At 37.1% G+C, this 18,405-nt stretch overlaps 1 protein-coding gene across 2 annotated transcripts in view; it reads left to right on the top strand.

Annotated features, from left to right (window-relative positions):
* PLCB1 (phospholipase C beta 1) overlaps positions 1-18,405 on the top strand; it is a 669,446-nt gene that overhangs the window by 60,049 nt on the left and 590,992 nt on the right. The gene's annotated exons all lie outside the window — the stretch shown is intronic.

The following is an 18,405-nucleotide window of genomic DNA, read 5'->3' as shown; positions in this document are numbered from 1 at the left end:
ATACTTCTTATTCAACTTCCCCTATTGTTAGAAGGACATCAACTACCAGTGGGGAGGGGCAGAGGGACAGGGAGAGGCTCAATCTCATGACCTTGAGATCATGACCTGAGCCAAAATCTCAGATGCAGATGCTTAACTGACTGAGGCACCCAGGTGCCATAGCACATCAGCTATCTTTTTCATTCTAACAGTTTTTCTGGAGATTCTCTTGATTCTCTTGGATTTTCCATGTAGAAAACTAATAAATATGTAATATATACATAATTACTGTTTTCTTTCCAAATACTTTTACCATTATTTAATTTGTTATTCACTCATTCATTCATTCATTCCTTCATTCATTTTCTTGAATCACCTAGCGCCTCTGGTACAAAACTGCATCAAGACAGAGATATCTGGATCTGAGTATTTTCCCTGATCTTAAAGGGCTGCTTCTCATGTTCTACTCTCGAGTATGTCTGTCTCCAATATGGAGACAGTACTCCTTTAACAAGTTAAAGACGTTCTCTTCTTGATCTGATTTATTAAGGGCTTTAGAGCAATCATAAATAGGTGTTAAGTTTTGTTAAATGACTTCTCTGCATATATTGATGTGAGCTTTTCTCTTTTCACATGTTAGGATAAATCCTACTCACTCATTGCTGCTATCTGCTTGCTAGTATTTTATTTTGCTTCTATCTTCACAAGTGAGACAGACCTAGAATTATTCTTTCTTGCATTTTCCATGTTCAAAATCAAGATAACATAGCTTCATAAAATCAGTTGGAGAAATTGTCTTGTTTGCTTTTTGTTATTTAATTTTTTATGTTCTCAGATCTCTCAGTTATTTACTGCTGTCCCTTTCTTGTGTGTTATTAAGAAAAGTCTCCTGTGTCAACATAGAAAAAATAGTCACCTATTTCTTTCTTATATATTAGATATTGTATTTTATTCTGTTAGCCTTTAAATCTTGAGGAGATAACTTAGGGTTTGCTCCTCCATATACATGACCAAGATGGGGTTATGTAATTCTTAATTTAAAGCCACAGAAAAATTTCCAAAGCTGTTTTTAGAAGCTTCAAATATATTTTCCATGGTGCCAGCTGGGATGCCCAAGAGAATTGCTATAGGTTTCAGGCTTAAAATATATCCAAGTCTCTACCTAATTCAACAATGATTTTGTGCTTAATGCAAAAGTAAGCCTTAATTTCAAAAAATAACTAGAGAAGAAAATTTAATTTGGGAATCTATCCAATTCATATAGACTATTATTCAGCCAGAACTGAGGATTTACTTTAGCAAGGAGTTGGAACTCCCAAGCATACGGAAGCAAGGTAAATAGCTCAAAAAAAAAAAAAAAAAAAAAAAAAGTGATGTTCTGCACCTGTGGAGCAAAATTTTGAGATTTTCAATCAATGACATGATTTTAGATTAATACTGAATGAACTTAAAAGAAAGTAAGTTTAAAAAATTAGCAGAGACATGAAGAATACAGTTTACCTATAGTATGAATGAAGAAGTGTAGAGTTTTTACCTATATCAGGTGTTACAGGTTCTTGAATCTTGACTATATTTAGTGCCTGTGTTAAAATGACAATCTCCAACATGGTTAATCTTAATATTATTTTTTTTCTTCAGCCAGTATATTCAGGAAGGTAATATATTGGGATGATGTTGGTGCTGTCTTTTTGGCATTTGTCTACTCTTTCTCTTTATTGTTGTTAATGTCAATATTATATTTTTAGGAGCTTCAGCCATTATGTGTATTGTGTGTGCATGCATATGTTTACCCTTAGTACACAGTCTGTTTCTACAGTGATATCTATGTTTGTGGGTATTTATAACAGATATACAGACATTCAAATGCAGCAGACATTCAAATATTTGTTGGACTAGATAATTCTGATATAACACATGGGAAGTGGTTTGTTTTTCTGCTTAATTCAATGACATATGTTGACAGTACCTTGTATACTAAGCAATACATTGTGTTCTGGGTTTTCAAACACAGTGAAAATCTCAGAACCAGGGGACTGTATACAATGATCACATCAGATAATATATGGATATTCCACATCATGAATAAGGTGTTGAGGGAGCACAGAGGAGGAATCAATCTGTTTTTCAGAGGATTGGAGTGGATGTAGGAACAGAGATGAGGAACACACAGCGAAAGAAGAATTTGGTCTAATCCTTGAGAAGAGAGTTATTTCAGGCAGAGGGGGCCAAAGCCCTGAATCAAAGGTGCACTTTGCTTCTTTTGGGAGTGGCAAATCATATAGGATGTGTGAGGAGCAGTGAATGGTGATTATGGAACAGAAAAGGTTATGTTGGATGGGCATATCCATTGTTATTATATAGATTATCTGGCAGTTGTATGGTGTATCATTAGCAATCTGGAGAACGTAAATCAAGATTACTACAGAGTTGAGAATGCACTTTGGGGTCTGAACAATGGTAGGAGTGATAAGAATGTGGAAGAGACTACAGAGATAAACTGGATGACAAATTTAATGTGGAGAAGAAGGAGGAGAAAGAAGCAGAGATGATGGGGAGGGGTCTCATTTGAGAAACCAGGGGGAAAGTGATGTTCTAAATGGCATAGAGAATTATGAAGGAGAAATTGTTTTATTTTCTTGTGAAATTATTTCTGGTGTGGTGATGAAAAGAAAAGGACTGAATTTTCTTTTGAACCTATGGGGATTCAGGAGCCTGCCTAACTACTTACGGGGAGATACCAGCATGCAATGGGGAAGATGAGTCTGCAGCTTGGAAATGGTGAGAAGGGTGTATCATTAGGAGGTAGGTGGTTGCTGATAGTTGTAGAGAAGGGAGAGGATGAGCTGAGCCAGAGAGAGATGCACACAAAAACCAGCTTCCTCATTAATAGGGTGTGATGGGAAGGAGCCGGCCCTTGCCGAAGGACAGTCCGCGAGATATGGGAGAAAATTTGGTGAATATTCTATTGAAAATTGAACGGCAAGTGTTTCTAAAGGGAATAGACATCAAGATCACAGATGAGAGTTGCTTAATAAATTCCCTCACTTCATTGCATTCCATTGGTACGACCTTGAAGCAAGTTCCACACAGTCTTCAAGAATTCCCTTGCAGGATTCAGCCCCAGTTTCCACAGTGAGTAACCTGCTCATTAGAACACCCCTGATTGCCTTTCTTGCTTTACATGTCTCCCTTCTCAACTCCCCTCCCCGAGAGGACAGGACAACTTACTTGCAATCACATTTTTGAATCAGGGTCTATTTCTGGGAGGAAACAAACCTGAGACAACATGGAAGTTTGCTTCCTTTTTCCTAAAAATGAAAACCTGGACTGGACTAGAGGAAAATAAATTGTGGAAAGAGAGAGCTTCACCATGATAGGATAGGGAAGGAATTGAGTAAGTAGTAGTCAGCAGAACTGAGGAGAATAAGAGGCTCTTTACCGATAACCCTGAGCCACTAGGGAAGAGATTGGAATAAATAAAGTTTGGGGTGTGATCATTCATCCTATCATTTCCCACTGAAGGAGACAGAATTGTTTATTGAGCACACCTCTGGGATAGTCCATTCATTCTAAATCTATTGTCATTATTCATTTAACAAATATTTATAAAGCACATTCTCTCCTCTATGTCACACACTTGGGATTTTCTGTCTTAAGAGATAAGATTCCCTTCCATCATTTTTTCCCCTTCCTTGGCATTTATATGACAGCACTGGTTTTTCCTACTTCACTGACATTGATCTCAGTCAGTCTTTCTCTCTTTTGCCATCTATGATAATAAGTTATTATTCTAGCAATACGTTTTGAATTTAATTGAGTATCTCTATTGAAGTTGCCTTCATGAAAAATGCCAAGACAAAAACTGAAGAAAATTGTAATATCATTCAAGACCCAAACTCTCCATTTCACTGAACTAACTGATCTGTGGTTTGGGGTAAACAAATTAAATTCATCAATAAAATGCGTGTGTTGCACACTAGCTTATCTGAAATGGTATTCTCATCGTTTATTAAATTATTTTCAATAATCTCTTGAAATAAATGAAAACCAGTGGTCTAGTCCTCACGTCTCATTTGATTTGCCGATTTCCTCATATTTGATATCTCTACAACACGGGTATCAAAAGGTACATATAAACTCCTTGGAACATGGACCCTTTTTATATTCCAAGAGCATTCCACATGACATCTATAAAACAAAATCAGAGGTCAATGTTTTATTAGGACTCCTGTGTGTTTAGTAAGATGATGCCTGTTAAACCCTTGAATTAGCATGAGAAAACATGCACCACATAAACAAGACGCAGGGTAATACAGGGGCAACATCCTAGTGGTGGAATGAACCAAGAACGTCTACGGTTTACAACTGTACAGAAAATTGACCACTCCTCCCTTTGCTTTCCAGGGCCAGTGCTCATCAGAAATTATGTCCACAGTCTCCTTTTAAAAAGCAGCCAACTCTCCAGAATATCTAATTTTAACTTAATTGTGGAGTAAAGAGGAATTAGCCAAAGAAGCACCTCATCCAGTTACATGATCTTGTCTTCTGATCCCACATTCCAAGAATTTCTTTAAGTCTATGAAATAAATCATTAGTATCACTGTATTAGGAAAAAGAGAGAGAGAGAGACAGGCAGACAGACAGACAGACAGAAAGAAAATGGTTACTTACGGTCTGGTTCAATACCTGTCTCCTCTTTGGAATCCTAACAATGGGAAACAAACACCCAAATGTTCCAAAATTCTCTCCCAGTGCAATAACCCCTAACAAAAAGAAGCCAGCTCCCTCCCACACCTCCTCCTTCCACCAGCATGCAAATACCCCTCAAGAATATAGGAAAACTAGGGGCTTCTGGCTGATACAGTCTGGGGAGCATGCAACTCTTGATCTTAGGGGTGTGAGTACAAGCCCCATGTTGAGTATAGAGATTATTTAAAAATAAAATCTTCTTAAAAAAGAATATAGGAGAATTACAATAAAAAAGATGTGGACTACTACTCAGCCATAAAAAAGAATGAAATCTTGCCATTTGCAACAACATGGATGGAGCTAGAGAGCATAATGCTAAGTGAAATAAATTAGAGAATGAAAATGCCATACTATCTCACTTGCATGTGGAATGTAAGAAACAAAACAAATGAGCAAAGGAGAAAAAAAGAGAGAGACAAAATAAGAAACAGACTCTTAACTATAGAGAACAAACTGATAGTTACCAGAGGGGAGGTGGTGGGGGGGGATAGGGGAAACAGGTGATGGGGATTAGGATTACACTTGTCATGAAGAGTACTGGGTAATGCATGGAATTGCTGGATTATTATAATGTACACCTGAAGTGCTATATGTTAAATATATTGGAATTAAAAATTTAAAAACATAATATATGAAAACTATGACTTAGTGTTGGCACAAGAAAACATATATCTACAACTCTAAAGTTGGAGGAAGGCACTTGTCGAAAAAGGAACTCAATATTAAAGAGAAATAAAGTGTTAAGGAAATACTGCTTCCAGGAAGCACTGATTATGAGATAAAGGGACTCAACACCATCCCTTTGATCAATTCAGTTGTGTTTCTTACATGCCCCTGTGGGGCAGGCCACTCTGCTGGACACCAGGTCATCACTGAGAGTAAAATGGATCAACCCCATTATCTCAGTGATGCAATGATTCATTAGGATGCAGGATTTATTGTGCCATTTTTGTCTTCATAAGGACAGAGCCATAAGATGCCCTGCATTATCTCTTATAATACAAATGAGACTTTAAAAAATGTGGTGGTTCATTGCAATTTATTCACTGCATTTCTTAGGGTTCATAGAATTAATCTTCCATTTTCTTCCCTTTAGGACTTTATTTTCAATATAATTAGAGCCTCCTATGTCAGAAATAATTTTTTCTTATTTTATATTTTATAAATATCATAACAGAAAGGAATTTTAAAGAAAAAAATAAATCACTATTAATATCACCATTATAATGCAACAGCTGGCTTCATTTTTAAATATACTCTTCTAGTCATTATCTATAAACTAACATTTTACACATTTATTATCAGAGTGAAAGCATAATTTTTTTATTCTGCCTGTATTTTCCTAATTTTATATCTAAATATTTCCATATTGCTTCGTTTTTAAAATTTATTTCTCATGGTAGTTCAGTAATTCATTTTGCTGTAATATTGTTATTTACTTTTACTTTTTGCAACTTATTATTCAATTCATGTCTAATACTTTCAGTCTTAAAAATATTACAGTGGGGATCCTGGGTGGCTTAGCTGGTTAAGCATACAACTCTGTTCTCAGTTCAGGTCTTGAGCTTTGGGTCCTGAGTTCAAACCCACATTGGGCTCCATCCTGGGTACAGAAACTACTTAAAATAAAAAAGAAGAAAGGGAGGAAAGGAGGAAGGAAGGGAGGGAAAATACTACAGCGACCATTATTGTGCATGTTTACTTTTTGTCTTCTCTTGAAATATTTACTCAAGATATATTTATATGATGCAGCATAACAATTTGATTTTAAATAATCTCTACACTCAACATGGGGCTTGTACTCACACCCCTAAGATCAAGAGTTGCATGCTCCCCAGACTGTATCAGCCAGAAGCCCCTAGTTTTCCTATATTCTTGAGGGGTATTTGCATGCTGGTGGAAGGAGGAGGTGTGGGAGGGAGCTGGCTTCTTTTTGTTAGGGGTTATTGCACTGGGAGAGAATTTTGGAACATTTGGGTGTTTGTTTCCCATTGTTAGGATTCCAAAGAGGAGACAGGTATTGAACCAGACCGTAAGTAACCATTTTCTTTCTGTCTGTCTGTCTGTCTGCCTGTCTCTCTCTCTCTCTTTTTCCTAATACAGTGATACTAATGATTTATTTCATAGACTTAAAGAAATTCTTGGAATGTGGGATCAGAAGACAAGATCATGTAACTGGATGAGGTGCTTCTTTGGCTAATTCCTCTTTACTCCACAATTAAGTTAAAATTAGATATTCTGGAGAGTTGGCTGCTTTTTAAAAGGAGACTGTGGACATAATTTCTGATGAGCACTGGCCCTGGAAAGCAAAGGGAGGAGTGGTCAATTTTCTGTACAGTTGTAAACCGTAGACGTTCTTGGTTCATTCCACCACTAGGATGTTGCCCCTGTATTACCCTGCGTCTTGTTTATGTGGTGCATGTTTTCTCATGCTAATTCAAGGGTTTAACAGGCATCATCTTACTAAACACACAGGAGTCCTAATAAAACATTGACCTCTGATTTTGTTTTATAGATGTCATGTGGAATGCTCTTGGAATATAAAAAGGGTCCATGTTCCAAGGAGTTTATATGTACCTTTTGATACCCGTGTTGTAGAGATATCAAATATGAGGAAATCGGCAAATCAAATGAGACGTGAGGACTAGACCACTGGTTTTCATTTATTTCAAGAGATTATTGAAAATAATTTAATAAACGATGAGAATACCACTTCAGATAAGCTAGTGTGCAACACACGCATTTTATTGATGAATTTAATTTGTTTACCCCAAATCACAGATCAATTAGTTCAGTGAAATGGAGAGTTTGGGTCTTGAATGATATTACAATTTTCTTCAGTTTTTGTCTTGGCATTTTTCGTGAAGATTATGATCAGGTAGTCAAGATTAAATTAATGTGTTTGTTTCTAAAAATGCTTTGCTGGCAGTTATCTCTGGAGAGGATGATTAATAGCGGCAGAGATAACATTAAAGAAAAACTGGTTCTCCTGACTGTCCAGATGGTCTTCAAGAGGTGGCCACCCTGACGGTAGGAACTCTGATTACTATTTTAATTAAACTTGAGGGCAGAAGAAGAGGACTCTTTTTTTTTTTGGAAAGAAATATTGAGGTTGTACAGTGTGTTGAACCTTGAAATTGTCAACAGTTGTAGAATAAAATGAACAGTTTACAGGAACAAACCAGAGTGTAGTTTCTCAGTCCAACCAAATGATTTTTCCATTGTAAGTGAAAGTAGGAAATACCTTGCATTGGCAAATTTAGCATGTGTTCTCAGAGAAGTTCATTATTTTCTTAAAACAATGGGTATATGTCAAATGTAACTTAGCAAGAGAAAAGGAATATATAATCTTATGACAATTTTATTGTGTGTTATATTGTTTTACTTCGCAGAACTTGAAAACATGTTCTTGTCATGTTTTTGAATTACAAAAGTAGTGCTTGCTAATTGGAAGTACGTGATGGTTTTCAAATTCCAAAGTCATAATTCCAGCTGGAAAAGAAAAATCAGACCTATGTGGATTTGAAGCACGTGACATTAAAAGTATTGCTCTTTCTTGATTTCCTGACCTATCAAGAGGCCATCATTATGATCAGTTTGATGTGTTACTATACAGAATATTTTATTCTAGAAATAGCACTTTATTCTAAGAGGAAAACATATATATATGTGTGTGTGTGTGTGTGTATATATATATATATATATATATATATATATATATCAGCCCCGCCTCTCTTTAAGTGTGTTTGCACTTTTTAGCCATTTATTTTACCCTCTATATTATAGGTGCTATTATCAACCTCCTCTTATAGATGAGAAAATGAGACAGAGAGAACTTAAAGTAATTTGTGCAAGCTCACACAGTTAGTAAAAGCTGAGTTGGTATTTAAACCCAAGAGTTTGTATTCTGAGCCAAAATGCCTAATTACCACACATAACTCTAAATAAATAAACTGAATGTCTATGTATGTCTAGATATATATAATTTTTGTTTATAAAATTAGGGTCATTCTGTGCATCTTCTGCATTTTTCTTTTAAAATTTTTTTAAATTTATTTTATTTATGATAGTCACAGAGAGAGAGAGAGAGAGAGAGAGAGAGGCAGAGACACAGGCAGAGGGAGAAGCAGGCTCCATGCACCGGGAGCCCGACCTGGGATTCGATCCCGGGTCTCCAGGATCGCGCCCTGGGCCAAAGGCAGGCGCCAAACCGCTGCGCGACCCAGGGATCCCTGCATTTTTCTTTTTTCTTTTTTTGTTTATTTAACAATAGATCAGGCCAATCTTTGCATGTCTGTGTATATTACTCTTATTGTTACTAAGTTTTATGACTTTTAATACTTCCATAGATTTTTTAAAAAGATTTTATTTATTTTTTCATGAGAGACACAGAGAGAGAGGCAGAGACAGAGGCAGAGGAAGAAGCAGGTCCCCGCAGGGAGCCTGGTGTGAGACTGGATCCTGGGACCACAGGATCATGCCCTGAGCTGAAGGCAGCTGCTCAACTGCTGCGCCACCCAGGTGCCCCATACTTCTATAGTTTGTATACACCATTTTTTGCTTTAGAGATCTTCCCTTTATTGAAGATATTTAGATCGTTTCTCTTTTAGTCCTATGCATACAGTGGTGGACATTCTTTGTGCTCTTGTGGCAGTATTGTTGTAGTGTATTTTTTTTAGAATTGTTTGGCCAAAAACTGGGTTGATTAGAAATTATAAATAGTACTGCTTAAATACTCTGTCAGTTTACATTTCCACCAAAAGAGCAGTATGTAATAGGAGGATCTGAGAGTAATATAATAATTTGCGAAAGAAGTAATTGAGTTATAGGCTATGTATTCAGGAGTACTATCAGAAAAGCGCAAAATATGATCCTTTCCAGTTGGAAGCTTCCAAGTCATTTATGTAGGCTGGCAATACACAAAATGACACAGGCAATTTGGGCAGGAAAGCAAGTCCATAATTAATGATGTTTCAAGGTCTCTTTATGTGGATCTACTTCTCCTAGGGTCACAGTTCATGGGTAGCAGAGATTTGAACATACCTTAAACCGTACTTTTTTTTTAAATTTTTATTTATTTATTTATTTATTTATTTATTTATTTATTTATTTATGATAGTCACACACAGAGAGAGAGGCAGAGACACAGGCAGAGGGAGAAGCAGGCTCCATGTACCGGGAGCCCGAAGTGGGACTCGATGCCGGGTTTCCAAGATCGCGCCCTGGGCCAAAGGCAGGCGCCAAACCGCTGCGCCACCCAGGGATCCCAGACCATACTTTTAGATCCAAAGTGACCAAGAGTTTTAACGAATGAACCCCTGAAAATAACTTTGGAGATCTGTGTATCCCTTCGGAAATCTTTAAGTTAACAAAATACATCTTATTTATTTATTTATTTATTTATTTATTTATTTATTTATTTATTTATTCATAGACACAGAGAGAGAGAGGCAGAGACACAGGCAGAGGGAGAAGCAGGCTCCATGCAGGGAGCCTGATGTGGGACTCAATCCTGGGTCTCCAGAATCACACCCCAGGTTGAAGGCAGCACTAAACCGCTGGGCCACTGGGGCTGCCCTAAGTATTCTTTTAAAAAGAGATTTATGATTAATTTTGCTTTAATTTGTAATTCTACACTAATTCTAACATAGAAATTTAACATATTTGTTCCTGCAATTCTTGTACTGATTATCACATTTTTCTTCTGCAAAAGCATATATGTGTGTGTTTATATAAAATTAGAAAAAAAATTCTGTGACTGTCATTTCTAAGTTTTGAAAATGTTATTCTGGATGGAATACTTCAGTGACTATTCGTTAGGCTCGACTGTTGATAAATAGTTATTAAATATCCTGGAATTTATATATTATAACTTTAATATAAAACATAAAATGTTATTGGAAGTATATCTCTTAATGAGATGAAGAAGGCAATGTTTTAAAAATTCATGTGTCTGGTGTGAAAATTAGGATTTCTAAAATGAAATAAGCTTCAACATAAATAGTATTCCTTCTATTAACATACATGCTGAGAAGCATGCTTATAAATACGTGAATGATAATGGAAGTATTTTTTTTATAGCACTGTCCCTCATGTCTTTTAAATCCTAAGTCATTTCCCCCAAAATATCATCACTCATCTATCACCAAAAGGCATTTTATCAATCTATTAGCTGACAAGTTAGTTAGGCTTTCCTTCAATTTTATTAAATTTAAAGAATTAGAGACAACCTGACTTATGGAAAGGATTTGTTTACCAGTATTGAGGTTTTTTACTTCCTTAGTTTCTGGGAAAGACATCAAGAAATCATTCTCTATATAAGTGAGTTCACACAGAGGCAGCATGTGTATCTTAGAGAGATTTCAGGAAGCCAGGATGTTAGTAATATCAATACACTTTGACTATGTAATATTTTCTTTTGAGAAAATCTGTAATCATAATTTTATGTCCAGCTGAACCTTGGAGCAGTTTTAACTCATTCACTTTATGACAAATGTTCATCATATAACCTGATTGGGAAACCTACTCTTTATTGTCAGAAAAAGTCTGATTTTATTTTTCAGTTCAAATAAACATGTTAGGGATCCCTGGGTGGCGCAGCGGTTTAGTGCCTGCCTTTGGCCCAGGGCGCGATCCTGGAGACCCGGGATCAAATCCCACGTCGGGCTCCCGGTACATGGAGCCTGCTTCTCCCTCTGCCTGTGTCTCTGCCTCTCTCTCTCTCTCTCTCCCTCTGTGACTATCATAAATAAATAAAAATTAAAAAAAAAAGAATTTATAAAAAAAAAACAAATAAACATGTTAATAGCATGCCATGATCTTCATCTCATTTTGGTATTTTGAAAGTGAGATGCAAGGGGCACAAGCTTTGGCAGATATTTTTCCTTGGTGATAATATTCTGCTGCTGTCAAGATATCTTACCACTTTGTTTCCATTCGTTTTTATGGGACTCTGTCTCAGGATAGATGCACTCATTCTTAATAGCAGGGGATGGAAGAGACCAGTTTGTTAAGTGAAAGTCATTCACCGTCCACTGCCTTAATCTGAAAGATATCTGGATTCAGAATGTACTTATGATGAATACAGGGAAGATCTAGAATGCCATACAATTTTATGATGCCTGGGATGAAGGAGGTTAATATACATACCCCTTTGGTGCCTCAGGGGATTTTATTCTTTGCATAATGCTCTTCATAAAGTTCTGACTGAATGAGGGGGCATGGATTTGCTTTGTAAGGAATGAGAGTGCCAAAGAAACTGTGGGTAAGAAGGAGGAGGCCATCTTACTACAGGTGCCTTGGATTGATTGGACCAGAACACTGACAGTTTGCTGCAACCTCATTCTTAAAACTACTTCCATGCCTGAAGTTTCTCTTAGAAACTGTTGGTGGACCCTCATATCTGTGTTTGATCTTTTTTTTTTTAATTTTTTATTTATTTATGACAGTCACACAGAGAGAGAGAGAGAGAGAGAGGCAGAGACACAGGCAGAGGGAGAAGCAGGCTCCATGCACCGGGAGCCCGACGTGGGATTTGATCCTGGGTCTCCAGGATCGTGCCCTGGGCCAAAGGCAGGCGCCAAACCGCTGCACCACCCAGGGATCCCTCTGTGTTTGATCTTTGAAATGCAAGAAGTAGTTGGTTACTATGAGAAAAATACCAGTGATGAGCATTAGCAAATTTCATTGATTTTGGACTTTTAGATTCTCTACACATAATTATATTCAAATGATGTTGTTGGGGTTATGGACTGGTCGATAGAAGTCTTCAAAAGAAAAGGAAAGATGCAGAACTATAGATATTAATGATGAAGTAAAATAGGAAAATATTAACTATGTTTGTTTGAGTTGCTAAAATTCTTTAAGAAAATTTGTATTTTATAATAGAAGGCATGTTTATTCTAATTTCTATTTAAACGTATTGCAATTCTTGCTTGAATTGTGATTGGAAAAGATTGCAAAATCTCTTGGTGTATCAATTTTCCTAAAATAAATTACTCAAAGCAGTTCATTATCTATAATTCTATCCTGAGTTAAAATAAAAATCTGCTTTCTAGGTCAATCTTCATTAAGCTATTAATATCCTTTTCATATTATAAGACTTCTTAATTTCCTTTATTAGCAACTGCAAGCGCTGAAATATGAATGCCATTGCTTTGAGTATTAATTGATATTTGAGTTATCTTCAGAGGTTTTGCTCTATTGTCAGGAAACTTTCTTCTAGTACACAAAAGTACAAGGTCTAATTTACTGAATCATATTTGTTTTGACTTTACTTCTGATGATAGATATACCTTTTGTCTCTCATTTGCACTGTAGCAAATTTCAAGAATTATCACCAGGGCACTCAGTTCTTGGTGCATTTGGAAAAGCTGGAATTTTATTCTGGTTTGTTTTCAAGAACATAAAAACCTCCTGACATAAATAAATGAGAAGTCAGAACTTTGTAAGTCTGAACTTACAAAGTTCAGAACAGTGTCTGACTTTTAGGTTAATAATATTAGTCGACATATAGTTTCTTTAAAAACTATTTAAATGTTTTATATACATTATTCTAAATCAAATTCACATCAAGAAAATATATGAAGAAGCATTGGAGTAACAGTCAGTGACAGACTTTCCCTTTTTGCTTTGTGACCTTTGCTAAATAAACCTTCTCTGAGTCTCTTTATTCTAATTCATGAAATGAAATGATTGAATCACCATGATTGGGGTGCCTGGGTGGTTCAGTTGGTAAAGGGTCTGCCCTTGGCTCAGGTCATGGTCCAAGAGTCCCGGGATCTAGCCCCTGCAGAGGGGTCCCCACTCAGTGGAGAGTCTGCTTCTCCCTCTGACCCTCCCCACTCTCATGTGCTCTCCCCCCTCAGACTCTTTCTCTCAAATAAATAAATAAAATCTTAAAAAAAAAACCCACAATGATTATTTTTATTTCAGTCTCTGTATTTTAGGACCTCATGGGCATAGTAATTTTCATTGTCATTGTTTTAGGTTTACAAAAGTAATATAAAACAAAAAAGCATATAGGTATACCAAAAAGGCCAGAATGTCTTTTGCAATTTAAAACCTTGGTTAAAGGCACCATTCATTGTTTGCTGATGGCTGAATGATATGCCCTTGCATAAGTATACCATTATTTATTTACCTACTAAAGGACATTTGGAGCACTTTCACATTTCAGTTATATATGCCCCATGCAGACTCCGAGAGAGAACATTTTTACATGTATTTTAGAGTTTTAATGTAAAAATGCTTCATCAAAGCATGTGACAATTTAAATTTTCACCTGTATTACCATAAAAGCTATGACAAAATGGACATTATGGATTTTTAAAATTTCTTTGCAAATTTGGAAGTTGGAAAACAAGGTGTTTCCCTTTTTGAATCTTCCTCCTCTCACGAAAGCTTATCCAGGTGCCCTTTAGATTGTATACCATGTTTCCTGCTGGACTCTCTCATCTCAAAGCTGGTTGGTGATAAAAAATGTTTTCATTGATTCACCCAAGAATTTATTGGGCCCAAGATTGCACTGGCAACTGAGGTCACATTAGCGAACAAAAGCAATGGCTTCCATAGTTGCTTTTATGGAGTTATAGTCCAGGTGGTCAGGGATGAAGGTGATACTTAGATAATTACAGGAATGCATGTGCATTTCCCATCTGAGGAAGAGAGACCAATGAATACAAGAGGACCTACAGAGTATAATGGTGGCAAGTGTCGGGGAGAGAGAGCCTTCAGAAGAGGGCCTGCTGGGAAGTGATTCTAGCTCTGAAGGTAAGTAAGAGCTAATTGCCCAATGTGTTGGGAGGTAGCAAGTGGGCTGGGAAGAAGGGTTTTTAAATAAGAGACTGAACATGCAAAGGCCCTGTGGCAGGAAGCAGCAAGGCCAGTTTGAGGAGCTGAAAGGGGACCCTGTGGCTGAGCCCAGAACACAGAGTGACGTTTGGTGTGCTGCTCTGTTGATCAGATCTGATTATCTCTTCAGTATATCGTGAGGGAGTGAAGAATTTAAGCAAAGGTAGAATGGAGGTGGTGGTGGGGTGTGTGTGCCCATGAGCAAGCAACACAGCTTTCCACTCACATAAATTGTAGTAAAATATGAAAGGAATGTTTACATTTCTGAAAAGCTGTGGTTTTGCTTACCGTGTACCAGTCAGCCACATAAACAGTTCCTAATTCTTTTGGAGGTGGTTTTCTTCAACAATGCAATTATTTTCTAGGGTTCTGGAAGGAAACACTAATAAAGTCATTTTCCTGTTGAGCAGAGAGTGCCAGTCCAATTTAGCATCCACAACTAACAGTTTCCATACAATTTAATCCTTAACTGCTCAACCAAAAGAAGGACAATAGCCCATGTACTTTAAAAATCCTCCCTATTAAGGCTGCTAAAAAAGCAAAAGTTAAACAAAGGCAGTTGAAGTGAAGGGCAGGTTTAGATGCAGTGTTCAAGTTTTGGGAGTGATGTGCAAATAAACGCCTTAGTGGGAATGGGTTCAGTATGTGCTGATGAAAGTGGCTATGTCTTCCTTCATTAAAAGGCAACTGAAACATATCAAGGACGGCATTTTGTAGCAGTCCCATATTTGGGACTAATGCCTTGTTTCAAGGACTAATGTAGCCTCATTCTCTCTTAAATTGATGATATCTTCTGATGGGGCCTAGAGAGTTACCCCTTAAGCAATGGTGGGATGGTGTTTTTGGTAATGTGCTATTTATTTAACTTTCTTTTTCTCTTCTAGGATATATGAAGGGCCCAGGCATTACTTCTAGATTTGGGGGTGGTGGGGTGGTGGTGCTGTTTGCGCTTTCTTGCTTGATGATTGTGTCTATGGGGCTGTGAAGACTCTAGAAACAGCCAAGCTAACTTGAAAATGGTGTGCTTATTGCTGAAATAGGTCTCCTGCCATCTAATTCCATTGTGTTACTACTAGCTAAGAAAGTCTTTTTCTTTCCCAAGCCCCCCTTAGCTTCTTTAGGGCTGAGATAAATCTGCTTAGCAGGGCCTAACGCAAAAGCTCTGTGTTCACCACATGAGTTTAAGGCCACTTAGAAGATTATTTTATTTTTCTGATCTCTTCATGCCCATGAGCTGTCTTCTCACCTATTACCACACTATAAATAAAAGCCAGACCATAGGCACCCCCTTGGTTGTGTTCACTTCTTACATTTCTGAATCAATTTGTTAATCTCTGAAGGTCGTAAAAACCTGCACACTTACATAACTAATGGTGGTGGTGGTAGGGGGTGGAGTTAAACCAGTTCCTGGATGACTTTGAAACTGTAATATTTGGGGAGCACCTTTGCTATTTGTTGAGAGATTAGAAGTGGCAAAGTCCTGTCACTGAGCAGGACACACAATTGTTTTGAATTATAGCCAATCAGGAGCTGCAGTCTGTTTTTTTTAAGATGGTGAAGGCCAGCTTTTTCCCTTTCCAATAGCTGCCTCTACCCAGCCCCTGTCGCTCCCCTGCCCCTCTTTGGAGCACTCCAGCCACAGATTATGCAATCCATTTGGAATTCTCCTTCAGCACTCTGGTTTGAGGCTAAGACTGGGTTGTGAACATTGGGAGCTTTTGGTCTCTCTTGACAAACTTGACTTCATTGGATGCTCTGTGACCATCGGCAGCATTGTTTTGGTTATACAGACCAAGTGCTCTGGGCTCAGATCCAAACTTGCACAAAATGACCCAGAAAGGCAGCCTGAAGATCTTTGAAAAATACTTAAATGGGACAAAGTATTAATCTGCCACATTAAAAATTTTATATTTATGTATTTATCTCTATATAATTCATATATATATATATCTTATAGAAGGTAGCACTAGATATCTGTCTATCTAGAGATAGTTAACTATTTCTAGATAAATAAGAGAGTTATCCACTTGATCAGAATTAATTTGATGATACCCTAGCCACTTAATAATTCAGTACTAAGCTTTCTTTACTTCTTTTTATTTTAAAAAGCTATTTATATGATTTTGAGGAGCTTGTTAAAATTAGCTGATGTTTTAAGATCCTTTTGACATTTTACATGATTATAGGACATGAGGACATAAGTTCAGAAAAACTGGAAGGCTCTCACAGTTGAAGAATTGCCATATTTGGGAGTTCTTGGCAGAGTTTTATGTAAACTGTATGTTTTTCACTTAGGAAGTCTTTATAATGGGATTAAAAGCATCCACCATACTTTGTGCATGGACTTATAGTCACAGAATGAATTTAGCAAAGCTATTGAACAATATGGAGTTTTAAGTTAGAAAAAGAATATAGAGCACAAATACAAATCTAAAGGCATTGTGGATCTCTGCTCTTTCCTGAAGATTCATCCCTGAATGAAGGAAGATTCATTCCTAAAACTTGAGACAAATAGAAATCAGGGACTGTGGCTGGAGTTGTCAAGTTCCCTTCCATAAAGCCAGAGCAGAGTTTGTTGTGTGCTGTTTTGGCTTCCACCGTTTGAAAGGATCTTGTAAAACAGAGATAGAACTCAGAAATAAATTAAAGCTTAAAAATACAGTTCTGAGTAAAGATAGAATGTGGGTATATTTAAGTAGAAACATCTGATCAAGAATCATGGTGTCCACCCAGCTTAAGGCAGTTTCCTGGGAAGTAGAAGATCCTTGCCCTCAAAGAGGTCAGAGAAAAGATCTCACAAATGCTTATATTTAAACATTAATTACAGAACCCCACAAAATTATATAGCATAAGAAAAATTCAGACTGTTTCCCTCACTGTATGTGAACCCAAAAATATTTGCCATCTACTCTGGCTGTATGGAAACCAAAGTACTTAGAGCTCTATATTTACTGATGGAACATTCATTCAGGAGTTTAAACAAACCAGTTTCCTCGACATGACACAATTAGTACCATAGCCCACTGTTCTCTTGCCTCCTCAGAATCATTTTCCCAAAGGTGCCTTTGTATATGACTTCCTGCTGAGGTACTTTGACTTATTCCCTTTCTCTATATACTTTCAGTCTATTTGAAGGAAAATGACTACAGTGAAGCCTTGATTGACCTCTCCCAAACCCGATTTATTTTATTTTATTTTATTTTATTTATTTTATTTTATTTTTTTCATGTATTTTCTCATGCAACACACATTAATTGCAGGCTTACCATAGTATAAGGCTATGTGATGTAGTTGTGAGATACATTTTTTTTTTTTGACTGAGATATAGTTATATTCCAATGTTACATTCCAAACCTTGTTTTAATCCACTTGACTGAAGTTGACATTATTCCCAATCATTCCCAGAACATATCCCTTATCCACATCTTCATTTTAAAGCAGCTGGAACCTTGCATAGAAGCCAACCTAAGTTATCTAATTCCTAGTAAAGACCCTTCAGCTATGGAGGGGGGGTGTCTAGGATTAGTGTTAGGATATGGTCTCTAAAGCAGATGGGGATGAAGAGACAGGGCCAGAGTGTTAGAAGACAGTAGAGTTGAGGAGAAAATATAAGCTGATCGATTAGCTAAGAAAGAAAGCCCTGAGGAGACAAAGGATTTGAGTCAAGAAGAAAGGAAAATGGTAGGAGATGGAGCACCCCATCTCTCCCTGAGGGCTGAAGGAGAGCAGATAGAAGGACAATACAAAGAAACTTCCAGGTGGAGAGATGGGTGCAACAGCTTGAAGGAGATAGGAAGGAATTTTTAGGAATTTGATATCAGTGAC

The sequence above is a fragment of the Canis lupus genome, chromosome 24 (genome assembly GCF_011100685.1).
Source record: "Canis lupus familiaris isolate Mischka breed German Shepherd chromosome 24, alternate assembly UU_Cfam_GSD_1.0, whole genome shotgun sequence".
In the NCBI taxonomy this organism is placed as follows: domain Eukaryota; kingdom Metazoa; phylum Chordata; class Mammalia; order Carnivora; family Canidae; genus Canis; species Canis lupus.
Note: the sequence above shows the minus strand (reverse complement) of the source record. Positions and strands in the feature narration are given on the sequence as shown.